The sequence below is a fragment of the Prunus avium genome, chromosome 1 (assembly GCF_965620075.1).
Source record: "Prunus avium chromosome 1, drPruAviu1.hap1.1, whole genome shotgun sequence".
Lineage (NCBI taxonomy): Eukaryota > Viridiplantae > Streptophyta > Magnoliopsida > Rosales > Rosaceae > Prunus > Prunus avium.
This window is the reverse complement of record NC_142284.1, coordinates 29,792,217-29,810,374: the sequence shown is the minus strand read 5'-3', so window position 1 is coordinate 29,810,374 and position 18,158 is coordinate 29,792,217. Positions and strand designations below refer to the sequence as shown.

General features: G+C 42.4%; 1 long non-coding RNA gene across 1 annotated transcript; it reads right to left on the bottom strand.

Annotated features, from left to right (window-relative positions):
• Window positions 1-6,403: 6,403 nt before the first annotated feature.
• On the bottom strand, window positions 6,404-8,420 carry LOC148297685 (uncharacterized). The gene is made up of 3 exons (XR_015833119.1): window positions 8,400-8,420; window positions 7,440-7,503; window positions 6,404-6,595 (listed from the first exon to the last, which is right to left on the bottom strand). It is a non-coding gene; the product is annotated as an uncharacterized LOC148297685 (long non-coding RNA).
• Window positions 8,421-18,158: the final 9,738 nt, after the last annotated feature.

The following is an 18,158-nucleotide window of genomic DNA, read 5'->3' as shown; positions in this document are numbered from 1 at the left end:
TAGAGTTTGAGAGGGAGCAGAAGTTTCAGAGAGAGTTTGCGAGGGAGAGTAAAACTTTTGGGTTAGGGCGTTGACTCAGACTTTAGGCATCAGAGCTAGATTACCAAAAAATGACCCTCTTAAAAATAAAATAAAAACTAATCACTTTAGGCATCTATATTTTTGTAGATGATGCTAAAGGGGAATAAAGCCATCGTTATAAATAAACAAAAATGCGCGCTGATGTCTTTATACCTGTTTAGTATCGTTATTTTCGAAATTGATGCCTAATCTGCTAATAGCATCGATTTCACTCTCTACCGATGCCTATCTAGTGTTGCTGTAAGTGAAATTTGACATAGTGTCAGTTTTGAGTGAAATCCAATCGCTAGAAGTATGGAATACACCAACCACTCCAATTAGAAACGAACTGCCGTTGAACTTGAATTGTCCAATTTGGAACACCTATTGATTTCGGATCGAGCCCCAAACTTGGGCAACATCATAATATGGTGGGAGGAGTCATTTGGTGAGTTTTGAGTGAAATCCAATCGCTAGAAGTATGGAATACACCAACCACTCCAATTAGGAACGAACTGCCGTTGAACTTGAATTGTCCAATTTCTCACACCTATTGATTTCGGCTCGAGCCCAAAACTTGGGCAACATCATACTATGGAGGGAGTAGTCATTTGGTGAGTTTTGAGTGAAATCCAATCGCTAGAAGTATGGAATACACCAACCACTCCAATTAGGAACGAACTGCCGTTGAACTTGAATTGTCCAATTTGGAACACCTATTGATTTCGGATCGAGCCCCAAACTTGGGCAACATCATAATATGGTGGGAGGAGTCATTTGGTGAGTTTTGAGTGAAATCCAATCGCTAGAAGTATGGAATACACCAACCACTCCAATTAGGAACGAACTGCCGTTGAACTTGAATTGTCCAATTTCTCACACCTATTGATTTCGGATCGAACCCCAAAGTTGTGCAACATCATAATATGGTGGGAGGAGTCATTTGGTGAGTTTTGAGTGAAATCCGATCGCTAGAAGTATGGAATACACCAACCACTCCAATTAGGAACGAACTGCCGTTGAACTTGAATTGTCCAATTTCTCACAGCTATTGATTTTGGATCGAGCCCAAAACTTGGGCAACATCATAATACGGTGGGAGGAGTCATTTGGTGAGTTTTGAGTGAAATCCAATCGCTAGAAGCATGGAATACACTAACCACTCCAATTAGAAACGAACAGCCGTTGAACTTGAATTGTCCAATTTGGAACACCTATCGATTTCGGATCGAGCCCAAAACTTGGGCAACATCATAATATGGTGGGAGGAGTCATTTGGTGAGTTTTGAGTGAAATCCAATCGCTAGAAATATGGAATACACCAACCACTCCAATTAGGAACGAACTGCCGTTGAACTTGAATTGTCCAATTTCTCACACCTATTGATTTCGGATCAAGCCCAAAACTTGGGCAACATCATAATACGGTGGGAGGAGTCATTTGGTGAGTTTTGAGTGAAATCCAATCGCTAGAAATATGGAATACACCAACCACTCCAATTAGGAACGAACTGCCGTTGAACTTGAATTGTCCAATTTCGCACATCTATTGATTTCGGATCAAGCCCAAAACTTGGGCAACATCATAATACGGTGGGAGGAGTCATTTGGTGAGTTTTGAGTGAAATCCAATCGCTAGAAGTATGGAATACACCAACCACTCCAATTATGAACGAATTGCCGTTGAACTTGAATTGTCCAATTTCTCACACCTATTGATTTCTGATCGAGCCCAAAACTTGGGCAACAACATAATATGGTGGGAGGAGTCATTTGGTGAGTTTTGAGTGAAATCCAATGGCTAGAAGTATGCAATACACCAACCACTCCAATGAGGAACGAACTGCCGTTGAACTTGAATTGTCCAATTTCTCACACCTATTGATTTCGGATCGAGCCCAAAACTTGGGCAACATCATAATATGGTGGGAGGAGTCATTTGGTGAGTTTTGAGTGAAATCCAATCGCTAGAAGTATGGAATACACCAACCACTCCAATTAGGAACGAACTGCCGTTGATCTTGAATTGTCCAATTTCTCACACCTATTGATTTCGGATCAAGCCCAAAACTTGGGCAACATCATAATACGGTGGGAGGAGTCATTTGGTGAGTTTTGAGTGAAATCCAATCGCTAGAAATATGGAATACACCAACCACTCCAATTAGGAACGAACTGCCGTTGAACTTGAATTGTCCAATTTCTCACAGCTATTGATTTCTGATCGAGCCCAAAACTTGGGCAACATCATAATATGGTGGGAGGAGTCATTTGGTGGGTTTTGAGTGAAATCCAATCACTAGAAGTATGGAATACACCAACCACTCCAACGAGGAACGAACTGCCGTTGAACTTGAATTGTCCAATTTCTCACACCTATTGATTTCGGATCAAGCCCAAAACTTGGGCAACATCATAATACGGTGGGAGGAGTCATTTGGTGAGTTTTGAGTGAAATCCAATCTCTAGAAGTATGGAATACACCAACCACTCCAATTGGGAACGAACTGTCGTTGAACTTGAATTCTTCAATTTGGAACACCTATTGATTTTGGATCGGGCCCAAAACTTGGGCAACATCATAATATGGTGGGAGGAGTCATTTGGTGAGTTTTGAGTGAAATGAAATCGCTAGAAGTATGGAATACACCAACCACTCCAATTATGAACGAACTGCCGTTGAAATTGAATTGCCCAATTTCTCACACATATTGATTTCTGATCGAGCCCAAAACTTGGGCAACATCATAATATGGTGGGAGGAGTCATTTGGTGAGTTTTGAGTGAAATCCAATCGCTAGAAGTATGGAATACACCAACCACTCCAATTAGGAACGAACTGAAGTTGAACTTGAATTATGCAATTTCTCACACCTATTGATTTCGGATTGAGCCCCAAACTTGGGCAACATCATAATTTGGTGGGAGGAGTCATTTGGTGGGTTTTGAGTGAAATCCAATCGCTAGAAGTATGGAATACACCAACCACTCCAATTAGGAACGAACTGCCGTTGAACTTGAATTGTCCAATTTCGCACATCTATTGATTTCGGATCAAGCCCAAAACTTGGGCAACATCATAATACGGTGGGAGGAGTCATTTGGTGAGTTTTGAGTGAAATCCAACCACTAGAAGTATGGAATACACCAACCACTCCAATTAGAAACGAACTGCCGTTGAACTTGAATTGTCCAATTTGGAACACCTATTGATTTCGGATCGGGCCCAAAACTTGGAAAACATCATAATACGGTGGGAGGAGTCATTTGGTGAGTTTTGACTGAAATCCAATCGCTAGAAGTATGGAATACACCAACCACTCCAATTAGGAACGAAGTGCCGTTGAACTTGAATTGTCCAATTTGGAACACCTATTGATTTCGGATCGGGCCCAAAACTTGGGCAACATCATAATATGGTGGGAGGAGTCATTTGGTGAGTTTTGAGTGAAATCCAATCGCTAGAAGTATGGAATACACCAACAACTCCAATTAGGAACGAACTGCCGTTGAACTTGAATTGTCCAATTTCGAACACCTATTGATTTCGGATCGGGCCCAAATCTTGGGCAACATCGTAATATGGTGGGAGGAGTCATTTGGTGAGTTTTGAGTGAAATCCAATCGCTAGAAGTATGGAATACACCAACCACTCCAATGAGGAACGAACTGCCGTTGAACTTGAATTGCCAATTTCTCCCACCTATTGATTTCGGATCGAGCCCCAAACTTGGGCAACATCATAATACGGTGGGAGGAGTCATTTGGTGAGTTTTTAGTGAAATCCAATCGCTAGAAGTATGGAATACACCAGCCACTCCAATTAGGAACGAACTGCCGTTGAATTTGAATTGTCCAATTTGGAACACCAATTGATTCCGGATCGAGCCCAAAACTTGGGCAACATCATAATATGGTGGGAGGAGTCATTTGGTGAGTTTTGAGTGCAATCCAATCGCTAGAAGTATGGAATACACCAACCACTCCAGTTAGGAACGAACTGAAGTTGAACTTGAATTATCCAATTTCTCACACCTATTGATTTCGGATTGAGCTCCAAACTTGGGGAACGTCATAATATGGTGGGAGGAGTCATTTGGTGAGTTTTGAGTGAAATCCAATCGCTAGAAGTATGGAATACACCAACCACTCCAATTAGGAACGAACTGCCGTTGAACTTGAATTGTCCAATTTCTCACACCTATTAATTTCGGATCGAGCCCAAAACTTGGGCAACATCATAATATGGTATGAGGAGTCATTTGTTTAGTTTTGAGTGAAATCCAACCGCTAGAAGTATGGGATACACTAACCACCCCAATTACGAACGAACCGCCGTTGAACTTGAATTGTCCAATTTGGAACACCTATTGATTTCGGATCAGGCCCAAAACATGGGCAACATCATAATATGGTGGGAGGAGTCATTTGGTGAGTTTTGAGTGAAATCCAATCGCTAGAAGTATGGAATACACCAACCACTCCATTTAGGAACGAACTGCCGTTGAACTTGAATTGTCCAATTTCGAACACCTATTGATTTCGGATCGAGCCCAAATCTTGGGCAACATCATAATATGGTGGGAGGAGTCATTTGGTGAGTTTTGAGTGAAATCCAATCACTAGAAGTATGGAATACACCAACCACTCCAATGAGGAACGAACTGCCGTTGAACTTGAATTGTCCAATTTCTCACACCTATTGATTTCGGATCGAGCCCCAAACTTGGGCAACATCATAATATGGTGGGAGGAGTCATTTGGTGAGTTTTGAGTGAAATCCAAACGCTAGAAGTATGGAATACACCAACCACTCCAATTAGGAACGAACTGCCGTTGAACTTGAATTGTCCAATTTCTCACACCTATTGATTTCGGATCGAGCCCAAAACTTGGGCAACATCATAATATGGTGGGAGGAGTCATTTGGTGAGTTTTGAGTGAAATCCAGTCGCTAGAAGTATGGAATACACCAACCACTCCAATTAGGAACGACATGCCGTTGAAATTGAATTGACCAATTTCTCACACCTATTGATTTCGGATCGATCCCAAAACTTGGGCAACATCAAAATCTGGTGGGAGGAGTCATTTGGTGAGTTTTGAGTGAAATCCAAACGCTAGAAGTATGGAATACACCAACCACTCCAATTAGGAACGAACTACCGTTGAACTTGAATTGTCCAATTTGGAACACCTATTGATTTCGGATCGAGCCCAAAACTTGGGCAACATCAGAATATGGTGGGAGGAGTCATTTGGTGAGTTTTGAGTGAAATCCAATCGCTAGAAGTATGGAATACACCAACCACTCCAATTAGGAACGAACTGCCGTTGAACTTGAATTGTCCAATTTCTCACACCTATTGATTTCGGATCGGGCCCAAAACTTGGGCAACATCATAATATGGTGGGAGGAGTCATTTGGTGAGTTTTGAGTGAAATCCAATCGCTAGAAGTATGGAATACACCAACCACTCCAATTAGGAACGAACTGCCGTTGAACTTGAATTCCCCAATTTGGAACACCTATTGATTTCGGATCGAGCCCAAAACTTGGGCAACATCATAATATGGTGGGAGGAGTCATTTGGTGAGTTTTCAGTGAAATCCAATCGCTAGAAGTATGGAATACACCAACCACTCCAATTGGGAACGAACTGCCGTTGAACTTGAATTGTCCAATTTCTCACACCTATTGATTTCGGATCGAACCCCAAACTTGTGCAACATCATAATATGGTGGGAGGAGTCATTTGGTGAGTTTTGAGTGAAATCCAATCGCTAGAAGTATGGAATACACCAACCACTCCAATTAGGAACGAACTGCCGTTGAACTGGAATTGTCCAATTTGGAACACCTATTGATTTCAGCTCGAGGCCAAAACTTGGGCAACTTCATAATATGGTGGGAGGAGTCATTTGGTTAGTTTTGAGTGAAATCCAACCGCTAGAAGTATGGAATACACCAACCACTCCAATTAGGAACGAACTGCCGTTGAACTTGAATTGTCCAATTTCTCACACCTATTGATTTCGGCTCGAGCCCAAAACTTGGGCAACATCATAATATGGTGGGAGGAGTCGTTTGGTTAGTTTTGAGTGAAATCCAATCGCTAGAAGTATGGAATGCACCAACTGACAGGACCCAACCCAAATTCCACTTTGGAATCCGAGCCGAACCCTGTGCGTGTCCGACACCTGGCAGGTGCTGGACAAAATTGACCTTATTGCCCTTTTACTCAAAAGTGCTACTAAAAATGGAGTTTGACTTCTCCCGAAATTTCAGCAGAGTCTCCCCTGTAATTAGACCAAACCCAAAATTACACCTGTCAGAAAAGCATGGAAAACTGTACACCAACTGCCAGCATGCAAAATAAATACATTCCAACAGTTAAGTATACTTCAAGGGCAATATCAGAGCTCTATACAGAAAACTACAAGTATAAAATAATTATACAAGTCCCTACGTCGTCAAGGAGTGTGGCAGAAGCTGGACTCGGCCCAATGGTGGCTCACTATGCACGCCTACTGCCTGGGGGCGCAAAACACGGAAAGGGTGAGTGGACCAAAAACAAAGCTTTAGAAACATAGTAGAGAAACATACTAACCCCCACTGTAAAAAAACTCAGTTATAAAACTAAACCATTTCTTATCATACTTGTACTGAAATCAAAGCGTACATATTTATATCTATAGATTTAATCACATACTTAAACAAACATTAAATTCTTAAAAGCATAGAAATCACTTTAATCTACCACCTAGGTGTACCCATTTATTAATCCGTCAATTCCGTTAGTTTCCGTCAATTCCATCCTCGTGCCACCGGAGCGACACGTCCTAGCAGACCTCGGGAAACACAAAGTCACCCGAGCCGCAATCCTCGCGGCATTCAGGGGACACTTGGTCCATCTGAGCCGCGTTCCTCACACCCACGGTTTGGGCGTCCCCGAAACTCGTGGGGCGGTGTCTAGCATGCTGACCTACCCGAAGGCAACTGGATGTCCGTCGACATCAATATAACCGAAGACAACCTTTTTATATCGAAGGCAACATATAACTGAAGGCAACCTTTAATATGCTTGGGTACCTAGGGTGGCTTTTAAGAAAATATAAAGTTCTGAAAAGTAAATAAGAATTTAATTTAATTATTATCAGCCCTTGAACTCTGCTGCCAATTTATCTGTTAATTATCTAACAATTCGGCTATGCCAAAAATCTCTAGGCACTCTCAACTCGGCAGCATATAAAATAAACATATAAAAACAACAATAAATCAAGTTGTTAAAACTCTGGGCAATGAATAACTTATTCAAGATCAAGAAATAAGATTAAATTGCATAAATTCATTTATGAAAACAAAAAGGTCCACTCACTGGTGATCTGAGCTAGCTGGACCTTTCGAAGGTCCCTCCTGCGGGTCACCTGGTGCCCGGGTGCCTGTATAGTCATCATAATATTCTATTAATAAATCTGCTCAATAAAATAATAATAAGTTAAAAACCCTCACCCCCGGCTCCTAAAGGTGCGTGCATCCTAATAAAGATTGTTCCTTTGCCCACACTAACTTTCCTCTCAGTGGATATGGTTTAGAAGTAGCTCGGGACTTAAAACGATAAAGTCCCTAAAAGTCAACTCAGGACCCCTTGGGGTCCACGGCCTCAAAACCCGCTCTGAAAATTGCTAGAGGTTCCCACATACCTAGGACACACGTCCCGAGAGTTTGGTCTCGATCGGACGGTAGGATTTCTCACGATCGCACGATCGGATAACGAATGGTTTTGCGTACTCCTAACCTTAGGGTTGGCCTTTTCAGAGTAACCGGGACTCCGATTAACGATCCGTCGAATCCTACACGACCCTGAAACTACCTAGATCAACATACTCCAGTTTGACTAAAATCCAACGGTCTGAACGTATTGAACCCAGAAATCGCACATTATGCGAGATCCGTTCGGGGTTCAAACGTTATCCGAATTAAGATCCGCGATTTGCTACGCGCTCGTGAGGATACGAGGATCATCCTAGAACCAAGAGTGGTCCCCAATACCTGGCTCGCGTGCCGTCCACGCGCCGGCAGCGCGTGGGTGTGCATAACAATTTCCGGCGGCCGGAAAATCTCCAAACCGCCGGCCCAAACTCCTAGTCCAGGTAAAACACCTAATTTGGAACTACTTTTGTTCTTGGACTATGGCCAAAAAGTGGCTGGAAGTTACTAAAATCGACGACGCAAACCGGCAGAAACTTAACTCGTAAATCGTCCTGTCAAACTTTAAAATCTCTGAAAACCTACCCAACCAGCAGCTAGAGCACGAAAATCAGTCGAAAAACCATACCTAATTCTTCCGATTTGGTGGTCGGAGGAGGGAGAACGAGAGGCTTGAAATTCGGAGAAAAACCAGCCAATTCCGGGCTGTTTCCGGTGGCTGTGGCGTCGGCGGAGGCAGGAGGAAGGTCGGAGCGGCTGTGGGTGCGACGCCGGTCAGGTCTTGGCTGGTCCGGTGCGGTTTGGTGGAGGTGGGTGGTGGCTGGGCTGGTTTGAATGAACAGTAACGGGTAGGGGGTTTTGCGCGAGGAAGAAGAGAATGAGGAGAGAGAGAGGTAATCTGATTTTAAAAAAAATCTGATTATTCGAAAATTACTTTTTTGTCCTTTTTCAGTATTTTGCTCGTAATTTCTTCGTTACCAGTCCAATTCGAGTCCACTACGTGTCTACGGACTCGTTTCGTCGTGCTCTACACAACGGTATAAGTAGTTTTCCCAAATTCTTCCCCAGTGAACAAGTCAATTTAAAACCTAATAAAATATTCTAAGGGTAGTTTAGTCTTTTTCCTTGTTAAAATATTAGTTAAATAATAATTAAGAATTGGGTTGTTACAATCTACCCCCCTTATGAAAATTTCGTCCTCGAAATTACATACCTGTCACTCGAAGAGGTAAGGATACCGGGCCCGCATCTGCTCTTCGGGTTCCAAAGTGGCCTCCTCCACGGTGTGACTCCTCCACAACACCTTTACTAGTGGAATCTCTCTGGACCGAAGGACCTGCATCTTCCAGTCCAGGATTTGAACAGGCTGCTATACGTAATTCAAATCATCCTTCAACTCTATAGGCTGATCCTCCAGTACATGGGATGGGTCTGGAATATATTTCCGGAGCATAGACACGTGGAACACATCAAGTAAACGGGAAAGATCTGCTGGCAAGGCAAGTCTGTAAGCTACTGGGCCCACACGCTCCACAATCTCGTATGGTCCAATATAGCGAGGGCTTAGTTTTCCCCTAATCCCATTGAGTGAAATCCAACCGCTAGAAGTATGGAATACACCAACCACTCCAATTAGGAACGAACTGCCGTTGAACTTGAATTGTCCAATTTGGAACACCTATTGATTTCGGATCGGGCCCAAAACTTGGGCAACATCATAATATGGTGGGAGGAGTCATTTGGTGAGTTTTGAGTGAAATCCAATCGCTAGAAGTATGGAATACACCAACCACTCCAATTAGGAACGAACTGCCGTTGAACTTGAATTGTCCAATTTCGAACACCTATTGATTTCGGATCGAGCCCAAATCTTGGGCAACATCATAATATGGTGGGAGGAGTCATTTGGGGAGTTTTGACTGAAATCCAATCGCTAGAAGTATGGAATACACCAACCACTCCAATGAGGAACGAACTGCCGTTGAACTTGAATTGTCCAATTTCTCACACCTATTGATTTCGGATCGAGCCCCAAACTTGGGCAACATCATAATATGGTGGGAGGAGTCATTTGGTGAGTTTTGAGTGAAATCCAATCGCTAGAAGTATGGAATACACCAACCACTCCAATTAGGAATGAACTGCCGTTGAACTTGAATTGTCCAATTTCTCACAGCTATTGATTTCGGATCGAGACCAAAACTTGGGCAACATCATAATACGGTGGGAGGAGTCATTTGGGGAGTTTTGAGTGAAATCCAATCGCTAGAAGTATGGAATACACAAACCACTCCAACTAGAAACGAACTGCCGTTGAACTTGAATTGTCCAATTTGGAACACCTATTGATTTCGGATCGAGCCCAAAACTTGGGCAACATCATAATATGGTGGGAGGAGTCATTTGGTGAGTTTTGAGTGAAATCCAATCGCTAGAAGTATGGAATACACCAACCACTCCAATTAGGAATGAACTGCCGTTGAACTTGAATTGTCCAATTTCTCACACCTATTGATTTCGGATCGGGCCCAAAACTTGGGCAACATCATAATATGGTGGGAGGAGTCATTTGGTGAGTTTTGAGTGAAATCCAATCGCTAGAAGTATGGAATACAGCAACCACTCCAATTAGAAACGAACTGCCGTTGAACTTGAATTGTCCAATTTGGAACACCTATTGATTTCGGATCGAGCCCAAAACTTGGGCAACATCATAATATGGTGGGAGGAGTCATTTGGTGAGTTTTGAGTGAAATCCAATCGCTAGAAGTATGGAATGCACCAACCACTCCAATTAGGAACGAACTGCCGTTGAACTTGAATTGTCCAATTTCTCACACCTATTGATTTCGGATCGAACCCCAAACTTGTGCAACATCATAATATGGTGGGAGGAGTCATTTGGTGAGTTTTTGAGTGAAATCCAACCGCTAGAAGTATGGAATACACCAACCACTCCAATTAGGAACGAACTGCCGTTGAACTTGAATTGTCCAATTTGGAACACCTATTGATTTCGGATCGAGCCCAGAACTTGGGCAACATCATAATAAGGTGGGAGGAGTCGTTTGGTTAGTTTTGAGTAAAATCCAATCGCTAGAAGTATGGAATACACCAACCACTCCAATTAGGAACGAACTGCCGTTGAACTTGAATTGTCCAATTTGGAACACCTATTGATTACGGATCGAGCCCAAAACTTGGGAAACATCATAATATGGTGGGAGGAGTCATTTGGTGAGTTTTGAGTAAAATCCAATCGCTAGAAGTATGGAATACACCAACCACTCCAATTAGGAACGACATGCCGTTGAAATTGAATTGACCAATTTCTCAAACCTATTGATTTCGGATCGATCCCAAAACTTGGGCAACATCAAAATATGGTGGGAGGAGTCATTTGGTGAGTTTTGAGTGAAATCCAATCGCTAGAAGTATGGAATACACCAACCACTCCAATTAGGAACGAACTGCCGTTGAACTTGAATTGTCCAATTTGGAACACCTATTGATTTCGGATCGAGCCCAAAACTTGGGCAACAGCATAATATGGAGGGAGTAGTCATTTGGTGAGTTTTGAGTGAAATCCAATCGCTAGAAGTATGGAATACACCAACCACTCCAATTAGGAACGAACTGCCGTTGAACTTGAATTGTCCAATTTCTCACACCTATTGATTTCGGATCGAGCCCCAAACTTGGGCAACATCAGAATATGGGGGGAGGAGTCATTTGGTGAGTTTGGAGTCAAATCCAATCGCTAGAAGTATGGAATACACCAACCACTCCAATTAGGAATGAACTGCCGTTGAACTTGAATTGTCCAATTTCTCACACCTATTGATTTCGGATCGGACCCAAAACTTGGGCAACATCATAATATGGTGGGAGGAGTCATTTGGTGAGTTTTGAGTGAAATCCAATCGCTAGAAGTATGGAAGACACCAACCACTCCAATTAGGAACGAACTGCCGTTGAACTTGAATTGTCCAATTTCTCACACCTATTGATTTCGGAACGAACCCCAAACTTGTGCAACATCATAATATGGTGGGAGGAGTCATTTGGTGAGTTTTTGAGTGAAATCCAACCGCTAGAAGTATGGAATACACCAACCACTCCAATTAGGAACGAACTGCCGTTGAACTTGAATTGTCCAATTTCTCACACCTATTGATTTCGGATCGAGCCCAAAACTTGGGCAACATCATAATATGGTGGGAGGAGTCATTTGGTGAGTTTTGAGTGAAATCCAATCGCTAGAAGTATGTAATACACCAACCACTCCAATTAGGAACGACGTGCCGTTGAAATTGAATTGACCAATTTCTCAAACCTATTGATTTCGGATCGATCCCAAAACTTGGAAAACATCAAAATATGGTGGGAGGAGTCATTTGGTGAGTTTTGAGTGAAATCCAATCGCTAGAAGTATGGAATACACCAACCACTCCAATTAGGAACGAACTGCCGTTGAACTTGAATTGTCCAATTTGGAACACCTATTGATTTCGGATCGAGCCCAGAACTTGGGCAACATCATAATAAGGTGGGAGGAGTCGTTTGGTTAGTTTTGAGTGAAATCCAATCGCTAGAAGTATGGAATACACCAACCACTCCAATTAGGAACGAACTGCCGTTGTACTTGAATTGTCCAATTTCTCACACCTATTGATTTCGGATCGGTCCCAAAACTTGGGCAACATCATAATATGGTGGGAGGAGTCATTTGGTGAGTTTTGAGTGAAATCCAATCGCTAGAAGTATGGAATACACCAACCACTCCAATTAGGAACGAACTGCCGTTGAACTTGAATTGTCCAATTTCTCACACCTATTGATTTCGGCTCGAGCCCAAAACTTGGGCAACATCATAATATGGTGGGAGGAGTCGTTTGGTTAGTTTTGAGTGAAATCCAATCGCTAGAAGTATGTAATACACCAACCACTCCAATTAGGAACGACGTGCCGTTGAAATTGAATTGACCAATTTCTCAAACCTATTGATTTCGGATCGATCCCAAAACTTGGGCAACATCAAAATATGGTGGGAGGAGTCATTTGGTGAGTTTTGAGTGAAATCCAATCGCTAGAAGTGTGGAATACACCAACCACTCCAATTAGGAACGAATTGCTGTTGAACTTGAATTGTCCAATTTGGAACACCTATTGATTTCTGATCGAGCCCAAAACTTGGGCATCATCATAATATGGTGGGAGGAGTCGTTTGGTTAGTTTTGAGTAAAATCCAATCGCTAGAAGTATGGAATACACCAACCACTCCAATTAGGAACGAACTGCCGTTGAACTTGAATTGTCCAATTTGGAACACCTATTGATTACGGATCGAGCCCAAAACTTGGGAAACATCATAATATGGTGGGAGGAGTCATTTGGTGAGTTTTGAGTAAAATCCAATCGCTAGAAGTATGGAATACACCAACCACTCCAATTAGGAACGACATGCCGTTGAAATTGAATTGACCAATTTCTCAAACCTATTGATTTCGGATCGATCCCAAAACTTGGGCAACATCAAAATATGGTGGGAGGAGTCATTTGGTGAGTTTTGAGTGAAATCCAATCGCTAGAAGTATGGAATACACCAACCACTCCAATTAGGAACGAACTGCCGTTGAACTTGAATTGTCCAATTTGGAACACCTATTGATTTCGGATCGAGCCCAAAACTTAGGCAACATCATAATATGGTGGGAGGAGTCGTTTGGTTAGTTTTGAGTGAAATCCAATCGCTAGAAGTATGGAATACACCAACCACTCCAATTAGGAACGAACTGCCGTTGAATTTGAATTGTCCAATTTCTCACACCTATCGATTTCGGATCGGGCCCAAAACATGGGCAACATCATAATGTTTTGGGAGCAGTCATTTGGTGAGTTTTGTGTGAAATACAATCGCTAGAAGTATGGAATACAACAACCACTCCAGTTAGGAACGAACTGCCGTTGAACTTGAATTGTCCAATTTCTCACACCTGTTGATTTCGGATCGAGCCCAAAACTTGGGCAACATCATAATATGGTGGGAGGAGTCGTTTTGGTTAGGTTTGAGTGAAATCCAATCGCTAGAAGTATGGAATACACCAACCACTCCAATTCGGAACGAACTGCCGTTGAACTTGAATTGTCCAATTTGGAACGCCTATTGATTTCGGATCGAGCCCAAAACTTGGGCAACATCATAATATGGTGGGAGGAGTCATTTGGTGAGTTTTGAGTGAAATCCAATCGCTAGAAGTATGGAATACACCAACCACTCCAATTAGGAACGAACTGCCGTTGAACTTGAATTGTCCAATTTGGAACACCTATTGATTTCGGATCGGGCCCAAAACTTGGGCAACATCATAATATGGTGGGTGCAGTCATTTGGTGAGTTTTGAGTGAAATCCAAAAGCTAGAAGTATGGAATACACCAACCCCTCCAATTAGGAACGAACTGCCGTTGAACTTGAATTGTCCAATTTGGAACACCTATTGATTTCGGATCGAGCCCAAATCATGGGGAACATCATAATATGGTGGGAGGGGTCATTCGGTGAGTTTTGTGTGAAATCCAATCGCTAGAAGTATGGAATACACCAACCACTCCAATTAGGAACGAACTGCCGTTGAACTTGAATTGTCTAATTTGGAACACCTATTGATTTCGGATCGAGCCCAAAACTTGGGCAACATCATAATATGGAGGGAGGAGTCATTTGGTGAGTTTTGAGTGAAATCCAATCGCTAGAAGTATGGAATACACCAACCACTCCAATTAGGAAAGAACTGCCGTTGAACTTGAATTGTCCAATTTCTCACACCTGTTGATTTCGGATCGAGCCCAAAACTTGGGCAACATCATAATATGGTGGGAGGAGTCGTTTGGTTAGTTTTGAGTGAAATCCAATCGCTAGAAGTATGGAATACACCAACCACTCCAATTAGGAACGAACTGCCGTTGAACTTGAATTGTCCAATTTGGAACGCCTATTGACTTCGGATCGAGCCCACAACTTGGTCGGCATCATAATATGGTGGGAGGATTCATTTGGTTAGTTTTGAGTGAAATCCAATCGCTAGAAGTATGGAATATACCAACCACTCCATTTAGGAACGAACTGCCGTTGAACTTGAATTGTCCAATTTCTCACACCTATTGATTTCGGATCGGGCCCAAAACTTGGGCAACATCATAATATGGTGGGAGGAGTCATTTGGTGAGTTTTGAGTGAAATCCAATCGCTAGAAGTATGGAATACACCAACCACTCCAATTAGGAACGAACTGCCGTTGAACTTGAATTGTCCAATTTGGAATGCCTATTGATTTCGGATCGAGCCCAAAACTTGGGCGACGTCATAATATGGTGGGAGGAGTCATTTGGTGAGTTTTGAGTGAAATCCAATCGCTAGAAGTATGGAATACACCAACCACTACAATTAGGAACGAACTGCCGTTGAACTTGAATTGTCCAATTTCTCACACCTATCGATTTCTGATCGAGACCCAAACTTGGGCAACATCATAATATGGTGGGAGGAGTCATTTGGTGAGTTTTGAGTGAAATCCAATCGCTAGAAGTATGGAATACACCAACCCCTCCAATTAGGAACGAACTGCCGTTGAACTTGAATTGTCCAATTTGGAACACCTATTGATTTCGGATCGAGCCCAAAACTTGGGCAACAACATAATATGGTGGGAGGAGTCATTTGGTGAGTTTTGAGTGAAATCCAATCGCTAGAAGTGTGGAATACACCAACCCCTCCAATTAGGAACGAACTGCAGTTGAACTTGAATTGTCCAATTTGGAACACCTATTGATTTCGGATCGAGCCCAAAACTTGGGCAACATCATAATATGGTGGGAGGAGTCATTTGGTGAGTTTTGAGTGAAATCCAATCGCTAGAAGTATGGAATACATTAACCACTCCAATTAGGAACGAACAGCCGTTGAACTTGAATTGTCCAATTTATCACACCTATTGATTTCGGACCGAGCCCCAAACTTGGGCAACATCATAATACGGTGGGAGGAGTCATTTGGTGAGTTTTGAGTGAAATCCAATCGCTAGAAGTATGGAATACACCAATCGCTCCAATTAGGAACGAACTGCCGTTGAACTTGAATTGTCCAATTTCTCACACCTATTGATTTCGGATTGAGCCCAAAACTTGGTCAACATCATAATATGGTGGGAGGAGTCATTTGGTTAGATTTGAGTGAAATCCAATCGCTAGAAGTATGGAATACAACAACCGCTCCCATTAGGAACGAACTGCCGTTGAACTTGAATTGTCCAATTTCTCACACCTATTGATTTCGGAACGAGCCCGAAACTTGGGCTACATCATAATATGGTGGGAGGAGTTATTTGGTGAGTTTTGAGTGAAATTCAATCGCTAGAAGTATGGAATACACCAACCACTCCAATTAGGAACGAACTTCCGTTGAACTTGAATTGTCCAATTTGTCACTCCTATTGATTTCGGATCAAGCCCAAGACTTGGGCAACATCATAATATGGTGGGAGGAGTCATTTGGTTAGATTTGAGTGAAATCCAATCGCTAGAAGTATGGAATACAACAACCGCTCCCATTAGGAACGAACTGCCGTTGAACTTGAATTGTCCAATTTCTCACACCTATTGATTTCGGAACGAGCCCAAAACTTGGGCAACATCATAATATGGTGGGAGGAGTAATTTGGTGAGTTTTGAGTGAAATCCAATCGCTAGAAGTATGGAAAACACCAACCACTCCAATTAGGAACGAACTGCCGTTGAACTTGAATTGTCCAATTTCTCACACCTATTGATTTCGGATCGAACCCCAAACTTGGGCAACAACATAATATGGTGGGAGGAGTCATTTGGTGAGTTTTGAGTGAAATCCAACCGCTAGATGTATGGAATACACCAACCACTCCAATTAGGAACGAACTGCCGTTGAACTTGAATTGTCCAATTTGGAACACCTATTGATTTGGGATCGAGCCCAAAACTTGGGCAACAACATAATATGGTGGGAGGAGTCAGTTGGTGAGTTTTGAGTGAAATCCAATCGCTAGAAGTATGGAATACACCAACCACTCCAATTAGGAACGAACTGCCGTTGAACTTGAATTGTCCAATTTCTCACACCTATTGATTTCGGATCGAGCCCAAAACTTGGGCAACATCATAATATGGTGGGAGGAGTCATTGGGTGAGTTTTCAGTGAAATCCAATCGCTAGAAGTATGGAATACACCAACCACTCCAATTAGGAACGAACTGCCGTTGAACTTGAATTGTCCAATTTGGAACACCTACTGATTTGGGATCGAGCCCAAAACTTTGGCAACAACATAATATGGTGGGAGGAGTCATTTGGAGAGTTTTGAGTGAAATCCAATCGCTAGAAGTATGGAATACACCAACCACTCCAATTAGGAACGAACTACCGTTGAACTTGAATTGTCCAATTTCTCACACCTATTGATTTCGGATCGAGCCCAAAACTTGGGCAACATCATAATATGGTGGGTGGAGTCATTTGGTGAGTTTTGAGTGAAATCCAATCGCTAGAAGTATGGAATACACCAACCACTCCAATTAGGAATGAACTGCCGTTGAACTTGAATTGTCCAATTTGGAACACCTATTGATTTCGGATCGAGCCCAAAACTTGGGCAACATCATAATATGGTGTGAGGAGTCATTTGGGGAGTTTTGAGTGAAATGCAATCGCTAGAAGTATGGAATACACCAACCACTCCAATTAGGAACGAACTGCCGTTGAACTTGAATTGTCCAATTTCTCACACCTATTGATTTCGGATCGAAGCCAAATCTTGGGCAACATCATAATATGGTGGGAGGAGTCATTTGGTGCGTTTTGAGTGAAATCCAATCGCTAGAAGTATGGAATACACCAACCACTCCAATTAGGAACGAACTGCCGTTGAACTTGAATTGTCCAATTTGGAACACCTATTGATTTCGGATCGAGCCCAAAACTTGGGCAACATCATAATATGGTGTGAGGAGTCATTTGGGGAGTTTTGAGTGAAATGCAATCGCTTGAAGTATGGAATACACCAACCACTCCAATTAGGAACGAACTGCCGTTGAACTTGAATTGTCCAATTTCTCACACCTATTGATTTCGGATCGAGCCCAAAACTTGGGCAACATCATAATATGGTGGGAGGAGTCATTTGGTGCGTTTTGAGTGAAATCCAATCGCTAGAAGTTTGGAATACACCAACAACTCCAATTTGGAACGAACTGTCGTTGAACTTGAATTGTCCAACTTGGAACACCTATTGATTTCGGATCGAGCCCAAAACTTGGGCAACATCATAATATGGTGGGAGGAGTCATTTGGTGAGTTTTG